Here is a 9993-nt window from a genome sequence, read left to right as displayed (position 1 = left end):
GCCTATGGATTCCTTCCAGAATAATGTTTTTTGATTCATTAAATAAAATGCATCACATCACTAAGGAAACCACTGTTGGTCGAAAATCACTGTTCTTGTCCAAGATTAGGAAAGATGGTAGTGAGGCTCACAGGGTCTTAACAGGAACCTTGGCAATAAACAGTAGTTGCCTTGACTTGATGTCCAATTAGGGGGCTGAATGGGTTTGGCGCTCCAGTAGGGCACTCTATTACTTGGCACTAAAAGAAGCAAAATGTCAGCTAGTTAGGAACACTGAAATCCCTAAGATCAGTAAATAGGTAACTGAAGTCTGTTTTCTTCAACACCTTCTCTCCCCCTGCCCCCCGCCACCTGTACCCATGTGACTGAACTCCCACCCCAAAGAGAAGCTTGGTGTTGGGGACTGTGGTGCCCAAGAAAGCAGTTGATTACATAGCTGTTCTTGGAGACAGACTCATCATATGCACTTCTCAGAGAGTAGCTATGAGGCTCCAGGTGGAGAGTATCAGCTATTCAATCTCAGCCCAGTTATTGTTGGGAAAAATGTGTGACTAGAGGTGAGATCCAGCTAAGCCCTAGCATGGTAAAGCTCTATACAAAGCAAAGTATGGGAGAATTAGAGGCATTACCCAGATAATTTCAGGAAAAACTAACCATGGCTTCAGTTTAAGTGAAAGTAGGTTAGAGTGTAAATTATTTGAAATAACGCTTAATTCTCAGTCATCCTTATCAGTGGAAATGTGATTGGAGAAGGAAAAGTCCTTACTTCTGAAGCTGGTAAAGTTTTTACCACAGAGAAAATCACATTTCCATTACTCTAAAGGGCAGTTCAGTTCTTTGGCTGTTCTGGATTCTTGTTGTGGAAATCTTTTTGAAATACAAGGATTTTCATTGTAATGGTTAATATGCTATTATACTATTACATTTAGCCAAACTTTAAAAAGCATAACTGAATTTTGAAATGTAGGTAATAGTTTTCAGCTTCTCAGCCAGAGTATTGTATTCTTTCTCATATTTGTACATACAAGCTATTGACCCAGGGATTTCACTAATCAACTTAACAAATTTATGGGGATCAGGGTCAACTGTTCAGGAGTTTTGAAAGCATCTTTCTATGGAGGATATGGACATATACACTTGAACTTTGTTGAGAAGACTAAAGAAATCTAAGTTTCAGTCAGTGGTTTTGCCTCAAAGTTGAATGCGTTAGCTTGGAGATCTATCTTGGTACACCTGGAGAATGGATTTCACTCATGGGGGTTGTTCCAAGATGAATGAGGTGAATTAGGCTCAGGTGCTGGGAAGGCGGTCTCTTATGGGGGGGAGTCACACCTTTGCTCTGGCCTATAAACTGGACTCAGGCAAGAGTCAAACTTTTGTCTTCTTTTCTTCTTTGGAGAGCTTGCAGATATAACTGGTTTCATTGAGGTTTCCCATATTAAATCTCACCTACAAGAACTGTCAATGGCAACTTCCAAGAGGCAGGTAACAGAGGCAGCTGTGTAATTGACTACTGGACAATGAGTTCTTGAACCTCAGATTTCTGAGGGAATTCCTGAGGGATAGCTCTCTGAGTCTCAAGCCTGAGAGTCCTAGAATCTGGCCTTCTAGCTAGAGAAGGAGAAGGGAGACATACAGATTTCCTGGTACTGTCAGTCTTAGGGCTTGCCTTGTAAGTAACCCTGATTTTGAGCGTTTGGGTATCTGTCTATTGAGAGAAGAAGAATTTCCCAAGTAGCATGCCTCTTGGAGAGAGAGGAATATCTTCCACATTGGCTGTTAGTGTTCGTAGGAGAAGAATCCTCTGAGAGACTGAAGCCGAAATATTCAGGCAAAGGATTTGGACTTTGTGCTCCGCTATTATGGTGAGTCATTTGGACAGTGTAGGTCTGATGGGAAGGGGAATGCCTTTATAGTAAGCCCAAGTACTTTGGTTCTTGCCCTCAGAAAGTTGTGGTGGTAAGAATAATTATTCATTAGAATATTGTTAGGGCCTGACCTGCAGCCCAAGTATATTTTTTCCAGAGATTCTAAGCAACAGAGAGTGTGGTGAGTCTTGGTGGAATATTGCACAGTGCCCTTTCAAGTAGGGGTTGAAACCATAGTGTGGCGATGAACCTGGAATTTCTGTTGTTGAATTCTTTCGCTGTATCCCACTCTTCCCGACACCATTTGGGCTTTTCTTGGCAGAGATACTGGAGTGGTTTGCCATTTCCTTCTCCAGCTCATTTTACAGATGAGGAAAGTGAGGCAGAGTTAAGTGACCCGCCCAGGGTCATACAGCTACTAAAGTGTCTGAGGCTGCGTTTGAACTCAAGGCTTCCTATCTACATTAGCACTCTATCCACTACACCATCTAGATTCTCAGAACCCTATAAAAAACAGGACCCACTGCAAAGACAGGAGCATAGTACTGATTATGAACTACGGTGATTACTTTATGCATTTTTCATGTTATTTATTTTTTCCAATGAATCCTTTCTATCTTCTGCATTTTCTGTGGGTTGGATGGGTTTCTGTGGCTGTCCTGTTCCTGATCTCATTTGTTACCTTTAACATGCATAAAGGGTCATTGACATTTGGGAGACCTAAATGTGAGATATTCTGAGATTTCACAGAGTAAACTCTAGGTGAGAGTATAATGAGTCAAAAAGAAAGTGATCTTTTTGAGTTGCATTTCAAGATACTACTTGGTCTACATAAGCTAATTGCTAGGGGATCCTAGATTGTAGGTTACATATACTTTTTCTTTCTGTGAAAAACTTTATAATTTTCTTCATTTTCCTGAGCAACTATGCCATTGTCTTAATTCTTAATTTAGCCTCATTAAGTATGTAAATGAATGCCAATAAGATAGAAAATCACTGGGTCTTTCTGTTCTTTTATTATTCATGAAATTATTAGCAAGGATGATTCACTAAACACAAATTCAGAGTTCTGTGCTTCCATAAAATATATTCCTCCAAGAAATATAAATTATTTGAGAAAATATGCTGAGAAAATGAGCATTAAAACAGGCCAAGTGCCTAGGGGAGGCAAAGAGTATCCTAAAAGCTGCCACCTTCTGGTGCTACATTCTGTGTGATTTGCATTGCTTAGAGTAGAAAAGGCACAAGCCAGCCAATGTGGTCTTTTGCTTTAGACCTCAGTTTCCTGCCTTGGACATAGCTATTATAGGAACTCTTGAAGATGCAGAAGAAGGCTCTGTGTTGGGAGATTATGGAATATTAGAACTGAATGAGGCTTAGGTCACTGAAGTTGAGGTCTCTCATTTTGTGAGTGAAGACCTAGAATAAATGGTCTGCTCAAAGTCACACAGTTACTGTCTGAACTGGGACTTGTACTCAGCTCTTCTGACACACAGACCGATGTTCAGTTCACTCTTTCCTGCTCCCTGAAACACCTAACAATCAGAGCTGTCCAAATGTATGTTGGACTGTCTCTAGTGATGGTGAGTTTCTCAGTCTTTTGAGGTGTTCAAGCAAAGGCTAGATAACCACCTCTTTTAAAAATTGTTTTATGTGTTTTCAGTTTTCTACAATCACTTCCATGTATCTTATATTTTTTCCCCTCCCTCCCCACTCTTTTCCCGAGACAACGTACAATCTTATATAGGTTCTACACATACATTCCTATTAAAAACATTTTCACCTTAGTCAGATAACCATCTTTTTAGGGGTGTGGGAGAAGAGGGAAGGTCCAGACATACAATTTCATAGGAGCAGAAATTTCCTCTAGTATAAGAGCTGGGACTCTTCTACCACTTGGGTTGCTAGAGAGTTGCCTGGGAGCACTTGCCTATGGTCCCAAAGCCTGCATGGGTCAGAGGTTGTCTATGTCTTAGACCATCTCTCAATCCATTACACCTGCTGGCCTCCCACCCATTACTGATCATTGTGAAACTGTATCATTTGTAGACCACCACAGAAATCCAATACTGAAAAGATTTTATGGCATTTTTGCTAACTTGTTCAGGCAAAGACATTTAGAAGAGGAATATAAATAAGCTTTTTAATCATTTTTCTACCTTCTGGTTATTTGTATTTATTAGGAAAAGTGAAAGTCTCCTCTTTTCTATAGAATTTCTTCTGGTACAAAAGCTTTCTATTTCTGTTTAATTTTGCATCAATTCTGATTAAAAAGAGTGCCAGGAAGGACTTTAGCATTCATATCCAGTGAAAAATTGTAAAGCACAGCGCCCACTTAACAACTAATTTACTGTTATATATACTAACTAGTGGAAGGGAAACACTAATTATACAGACTTCTCAATGCATGCAATGAAACTTTATTAATGGAGGTAAACAATACCTTCCCAGAAGAACAAAGCATTAACCAGAATCTTAGAGGTTCTGATAAGCTTGAAAATCAGACTCATGTCAAGGTTCCCCCACTGCCTGGTCAGATGCCACAGGTCTCCCTCTCAGGTAGCTATTTGGCAAGTTTCTGTCAGTCAGCACTACCCTTAAGGGTACAGGGGATGCTTGAATCTCAAGTACGGGGAACACAGGAGCCAGTCTCAGGCATGACCCAAGTGCAGGTTGATGGTTAGAGCCTTTAGTGGACTTCTCATATTTCTAGCTATGGCTGTTCCTAATTTGTTTACCATTGTATCCATCTGTGTCGCAGTGGTGTGGCTCTAGTAACACTTTCCCCTCTCCAAAGAATATCCAGAACATGTGTGTTTGGGGGTGTGTGGGTGTGTGTGTGGCTGTGTGGCTACATGGCTACATGGCTACGTGGCTACCTCTTGGAATTCATCAGCCAAAGCTAATTCTTCCCACTACCCCATTTCAAACCCCACACCTCTACACACCTAAATACACCTATGCACACAAACACACACACAAAACTGCTTCTTTTCTTTTTACTGCCTCTACTGCCCCAGTGCTTACTTACTGAATGTATGCTCACTCTCTTTGTTGCCATTATCGCCCAGTTGTCATACATTGCTTAAAACAGTGTTTTAAGAATCTGTAGAAGATTAGGAATTTATATGAATTAAGGCAAAGTGAAAGAAGCAGAACTGAGAAAACAAAACAATGGTTAAATCGTAATCTTTAGTTTGTAAACTTCTTGAAGACAGAGACTTTCTTTTTATTAATTGAATTCTCAGTGCTTAGTACAGTACCTGGCACACAAATAGGTACTTAATAAATATTTATTGGATTACAAGAATGTAATTGGGAAAGATTATAAAATTGGATGATGTGATGACCAACATGCCACCCTCAGTCAATAAAAGTTTATTTATTTTTTCCACTTAGTCAATAAATAGTAAGTGCCTACTGTGACAATTAGGCAGCACAGTGGATAGAGCACCAGGCCTGCAGTCAGGAAGATCTGAGTTCAATGGTGGCCTCAGACACTTAACTCTGTTTGCCTCAGTTCCTCATCCATGAAACAAGCTGGAGAAGGAGATGGCAAACCAGTCTTTGCCAAAAAAACCCCCAATGGGGTCATGAAGAATTGGATGCTACTGAAATGACTCGAGAACAATAACAAAATGCCTACTATGTGTTAGTCACTGTTCTAAATGCTGGGGATATAAATAGCAATAAAAAGACAGACAATCCCTGCCCCCAATGAGCTTACAGTCTTATGGGGGAAGATAATACACAAAAGGAAACTGGAAATTAGGGTGGAGGAAGGAATTCAGCACAGGAGCATGATGGAGGGGACCAAAGAAGTCCCAAATCAGGATAGCTAGTGGGAAATGATGAGATGGGGGGAACATCGAATATACTGTTAGAATCAGCTGATGTATTGGCTAATTGTGCTGAAATGTTACCCATCCTCTCTTTCTTTTATATTTTTTGTTACGAGGAAATGGTTTTCTGGCAAGGGAGTGGGGAGAGATATATTTGAAAATTAAGTTGGTAGATCAGAAATAGTGCAAGTTAAAACTCCTCTATCCATCAGTAGTGGGACTATAAGTGACTGCACTTTCAACCTGGGGGAGAAAGGAGATATAGTTTTAAAAAAAGGAAATAAAGTTTACATAAAAGCTTAAGAAATCCATTAAAATGTTTCAAAAAGAAATTGTACTTCAAAGCAGGCTAGAGCTCTGGACTTGGAGTCAGGAAGACCTGATTTCACATCCTCCCTCAGACACCAGTTGTGTGAAAGTGGGAAAGAAACTGGACCTCTCACACATTCAGTTCCTCATTTGTAAAATGGGGATTATCATAGCACCTACCTCACCAGAGTCTTCTGATGATCAAATGAAATAACGTTTGGAGCACTTTGCAGAATTTAAAGCACGATATAGGTGCTAGCTATTGTTATTTTTTTGGAAATCAGTTCCTCTGTGGGCAGAGAGAAGGTTCTCACAGGCTACCTGTGGTAGTTACTGGGAAAGGTGGTTGGTTGTTTCCTCCCCATCCCTGGAAAGATTGAAAGGCTCTCAAGAGGTGTGCAGCAAAACACAGTACCAGGAGAGGACATTGGCATAGGATTAGAAAGTGAGAGAGCAACTTCAGGAGGCAATAGGGACAGACTGCCACAGTCACTGCTGTTACTGCTGCTTAGACAGTAGCCCTTTGTGCACAGACGCTGGGGGCTGAGGAAAGATGAGTGATGGAAAGACAGAGGAAAAGGGTAGTAGCCAGTTACAGCTGTCTCCGCTGCAGCATCAGCATCCTTCATTCAGTGAGCATCAACCTGAGCATGAAGCATGTCCTATCGATGGTGAACTTTCCTCTGCCTGAGATTGGTCAAAGTACCTCTTCCTTCCCTGGGGCAGCTAGATGGCACAGTGCACTAGGCTTGGATCAGGAACTCTCGTCCTAGACTTCAGATCACCTACGAGCTGTGTGTCTCTGGGCAAGTCACTTAACTCTGTTTACCTCAGTTTCCTCATCTGTAAATTATCTGGAGAAGGTAATGGAAAACTACTCCAGTATGTTTGCCAAGAAAACCCCAAATGGGGTCACAGAGTCAGAAATGACTGAAATGACTCAGCAACAAAAAACCTCTTTCCTTTTCCATTGCCTTTCATGGTTACCCAATTTTTCTTTTAAAGTTGCTTGTCTGTTGTTTTAACAAGTATCTAAACTGACCAGTTTAGATAAAGATAAGACCTCTAAAATATGTGCGTGTGAGGTTGTCTAAATATATAAAAGACTGCTCAGCTAGTGTTTGTCATGGATTGTGTTTGTCCTTCTTTTCGAAGAAGACCATGACATCAGAGGAATGATGACATGACTTGCACTTGACTTTGTTTTGAATGAGGGAGGATAGATGTCAGACCTAGTATGCGGGCCACCGCTCTCCAAGGATGAATGAAACTTCTGGATTTGTGAAGAATAAGAAGAAGAATGGTGGCTGTGTATTTGCTCTTTCCCTTCTGTCTTACCCTATCTTCAAACAGGGTGTTGGACTGGAGTTATATCTATCATACTTCAGATACTTAGAGTCTAGGTATATGATAATGCATTTGGAATAAAAAGCACTTATGATCACTCTTAAAGGGTGTCAGCTCTTAGGTTACACTTTCAGATGAGCTTGCTCTCACCAAACATTAGTATACAAAAGACCATCACGGAATTCTAATATCTCTTTATCAAACTAAGCAGTAAATAGAAATTGAGGAAATTATACAGATTATAATAGGCCAAAGAACCTGCAACGTACTGAGGCTCTTCAACTGGGAAAAAGATAAAATTTCAGCTTCGAAGTCTCCTCTTAGCAGTACCTAGGTTGTAAGGGCTAGGAGAGAAGTCTAGGGATGTGTTAGAGGACTAATGCCCCACAAGTCTGTGGTTCTGAGGGTTCCCAGCAGCCATTCAGAAGCCTATGTTTGCCTTTCCCAACCATTTCTCTCAAAATATTCCAAACGTGCCTGAAGATGATTTTTCCCAGGTATATAATAAAATGGTTTAGTGTTCTCTCGGTCAATCAGAAATCATATTCTCATACATGTGTACAATATTTCCTTTCTCCATTTCCCTCTCTTCACCAATGTTTACAATAAAGCTTTGCACTGAACTGACTTCCTTTGTTTTAGATGTTATTCTTAACACCTGAACTCATTAAGGGGTTGTTTCCCCCAACGTCTCTGGCTGGTCCTCGATCCTTTCCTTAGATGTAAACTGGGTCACTGGACAAAGACTTAACCTATTGACAACTGCACCTACACTGGGGGGGTATAACATAGTGAGACCAGTTGTATTAAGGGAGGGTCAATAGGAGAATCATACATCCTCCCAAGAGGGACTCCTGTATGCCAGAGGATTGTGTGTGTGCTCGATCTTCTTTACCAAAGACCATGTAATCAGAGAAATAATGACATGACTTGAACTTGACTTTGTTTTGAGTGAGGGAGGGTTGTCACCAGCCTCACTTCTCCTCCAGAGCCATCAGGATGACTGGAGATGACCCAGGATGAGGCAATTGGGGTTAAGTGACTTGTCCAAGGTAACACAGCTAGTTAGGGTCAAGTGTCTGAGGTGAGATTTGAACTCAGGTCCTCCTGACACCTGCTCTGGTGCTCTATTCACTGTACCACCCAGCTGCCTCCTACCAGAGGATTGTATGCTAAAATAGACTGGCATACAGCAGGTGCTTAATGAATACTTGTTCCCTTCAATTCCCCCCTCTTCCCTATACTTCTTTCAGCTTTTATGTATGTAATTGAATTCAGCTGGATCAGAATCCCATAATTATAATTATTTGGCAATCATTTATTATAAGCACCTACCATATAAAGGGACCGCAAGAAATAGTCTAATGCAGAGATGGGGAAACTGTGACCTCGAGGCCACATGTGGCCCTCTAGATCCTCAAGAGCAGCCCTTTGACTGAATCCAAACTTCCCAGAACAAATTCTCTTAATAAAACAATTTGTTCTGTAAAACTTGGACTCAGTCAAAGGGCTGCACTTGAGGACGTAGAGGGCCACATGTGACCTCGAGGCCACAAGTTCCTCTAGCAAGTACTGACCTTAGAAAGCCACTGACTGGCTCATCCATAGTCTTTCTTTTTCTTGTGTTTTTGTTTACCAGCCTCTATTGTGCATAGCAACTTAATAGGGACAGAACTGTACCCATCATTTCGACATTACTGCCCTGATTTATGTAGCCTGCTTGGTATTATTTTTCATAATTGTTTCTTTTTCTTTTTCTTTTTTTAACATTCTAACCTTCAGGTCAGAGTGACATTTTATTCTGCTGCTCCAGCCTTTAGCAGTAACTTGCTCGGCCTGGGCTACCAGAAGAGGCAACATTTCCTTTTCCTCGTGGTTACAGGACTCAGCAGAGAGCAATGGTAGGAATGTAATTCTGATTTCTCCAAACAAGGCCAGCATCCCATGGGCACTCAATAACTCTTCTTAACTGACTGACTCTCAAGAAGCAATTGACCAGTTGTGCCTTCTATCAAAACCCGGGTATCGTTATTTCCTTTGTTTTCAGCTTCTTTTGGTAGACATTTGCCAAAGCAGAACCTGTATTTAAATATATTTTTCTGCTCTGGTCCCCTAACAAATTGCTGGAGAAGAACTAGTTGCTAATCTGCTTTTCCTTTGACTTCATTCGTGTTCAAATGTACATCTCTATAGTTCAGTGGACATTTATTAAATACCCACTATATGCCGGACACTGTGCTAAGGGTTAGAGATGCAAAAAGAGGTAAAGCTCACAATGTAAGGAGAAGATGCCAGATTCAATCCAATCCAATAAACGTTTATTAAGTGCTTACTATGTGTCAGGCGTTGTGCTAATCTTTGGAGACACGAGTGAAAAAAAAAAGACAGCCTCTGTTCTCAAGGAGCTTATAATCAAATGTGTGGAGATAGCACACTAAAAGAGGCAGGAAAGTGGGGGACCCAGGAAATAGGTGCCCAGCATGGGGATGCTTCTTCAAAGGAATCAAAATTGGAAACAGATACGAAGAGGAGTGAGTGAGTTGAGTCTAGTTTTTGTCCTCTATAAAGGAAAACATTAGAGGGAGTTTGGTACTCCACCCCCCAACCCTCCAATTAGAAGAGACTGA

General features: G+C 41.0%; 1 long non-coding RNA gene across 1 annotated transcript; it reads left to right on the top strand.

Moving 5' to 3' along the window:
* Nucleotides 1–1285: 1285 nt before the first annotated feature.
* On the top strand, nt 1286–9698 carry LOC140529293 (uncharacterized). Its single transcript, XR_011975487.1, has 2 exons — nt 1286–1865; nt 9149–9698. It is a non-coding gene; the product is annotated as an uncharacterized lncRNA (long non-coding RNA).
* Nucleotides 9699–9993: the final 295 nt, after the last annotated feature.

This window comes from Notamacropus eugenii, chromosome 2 (assembly GCF_028372415.1).
Source record: "Notamacropus eugenii isolate mMacEug1 chromosome 2, mMacEug1.pri_v2, whole genome shotgun sequence".
NCBI classification, from domain to species: domain Eukaryota; kingdom Metazoa; phylum Chordata; class Mammalia; order Diprotodontia; family Macropodidae; genus Notamacropus; species Notamacropus eugenii.
Note: the sequence above shows the minus strand (reverse complement) of the source record. Positions and strands in the feature narration are given on the sequence as shown.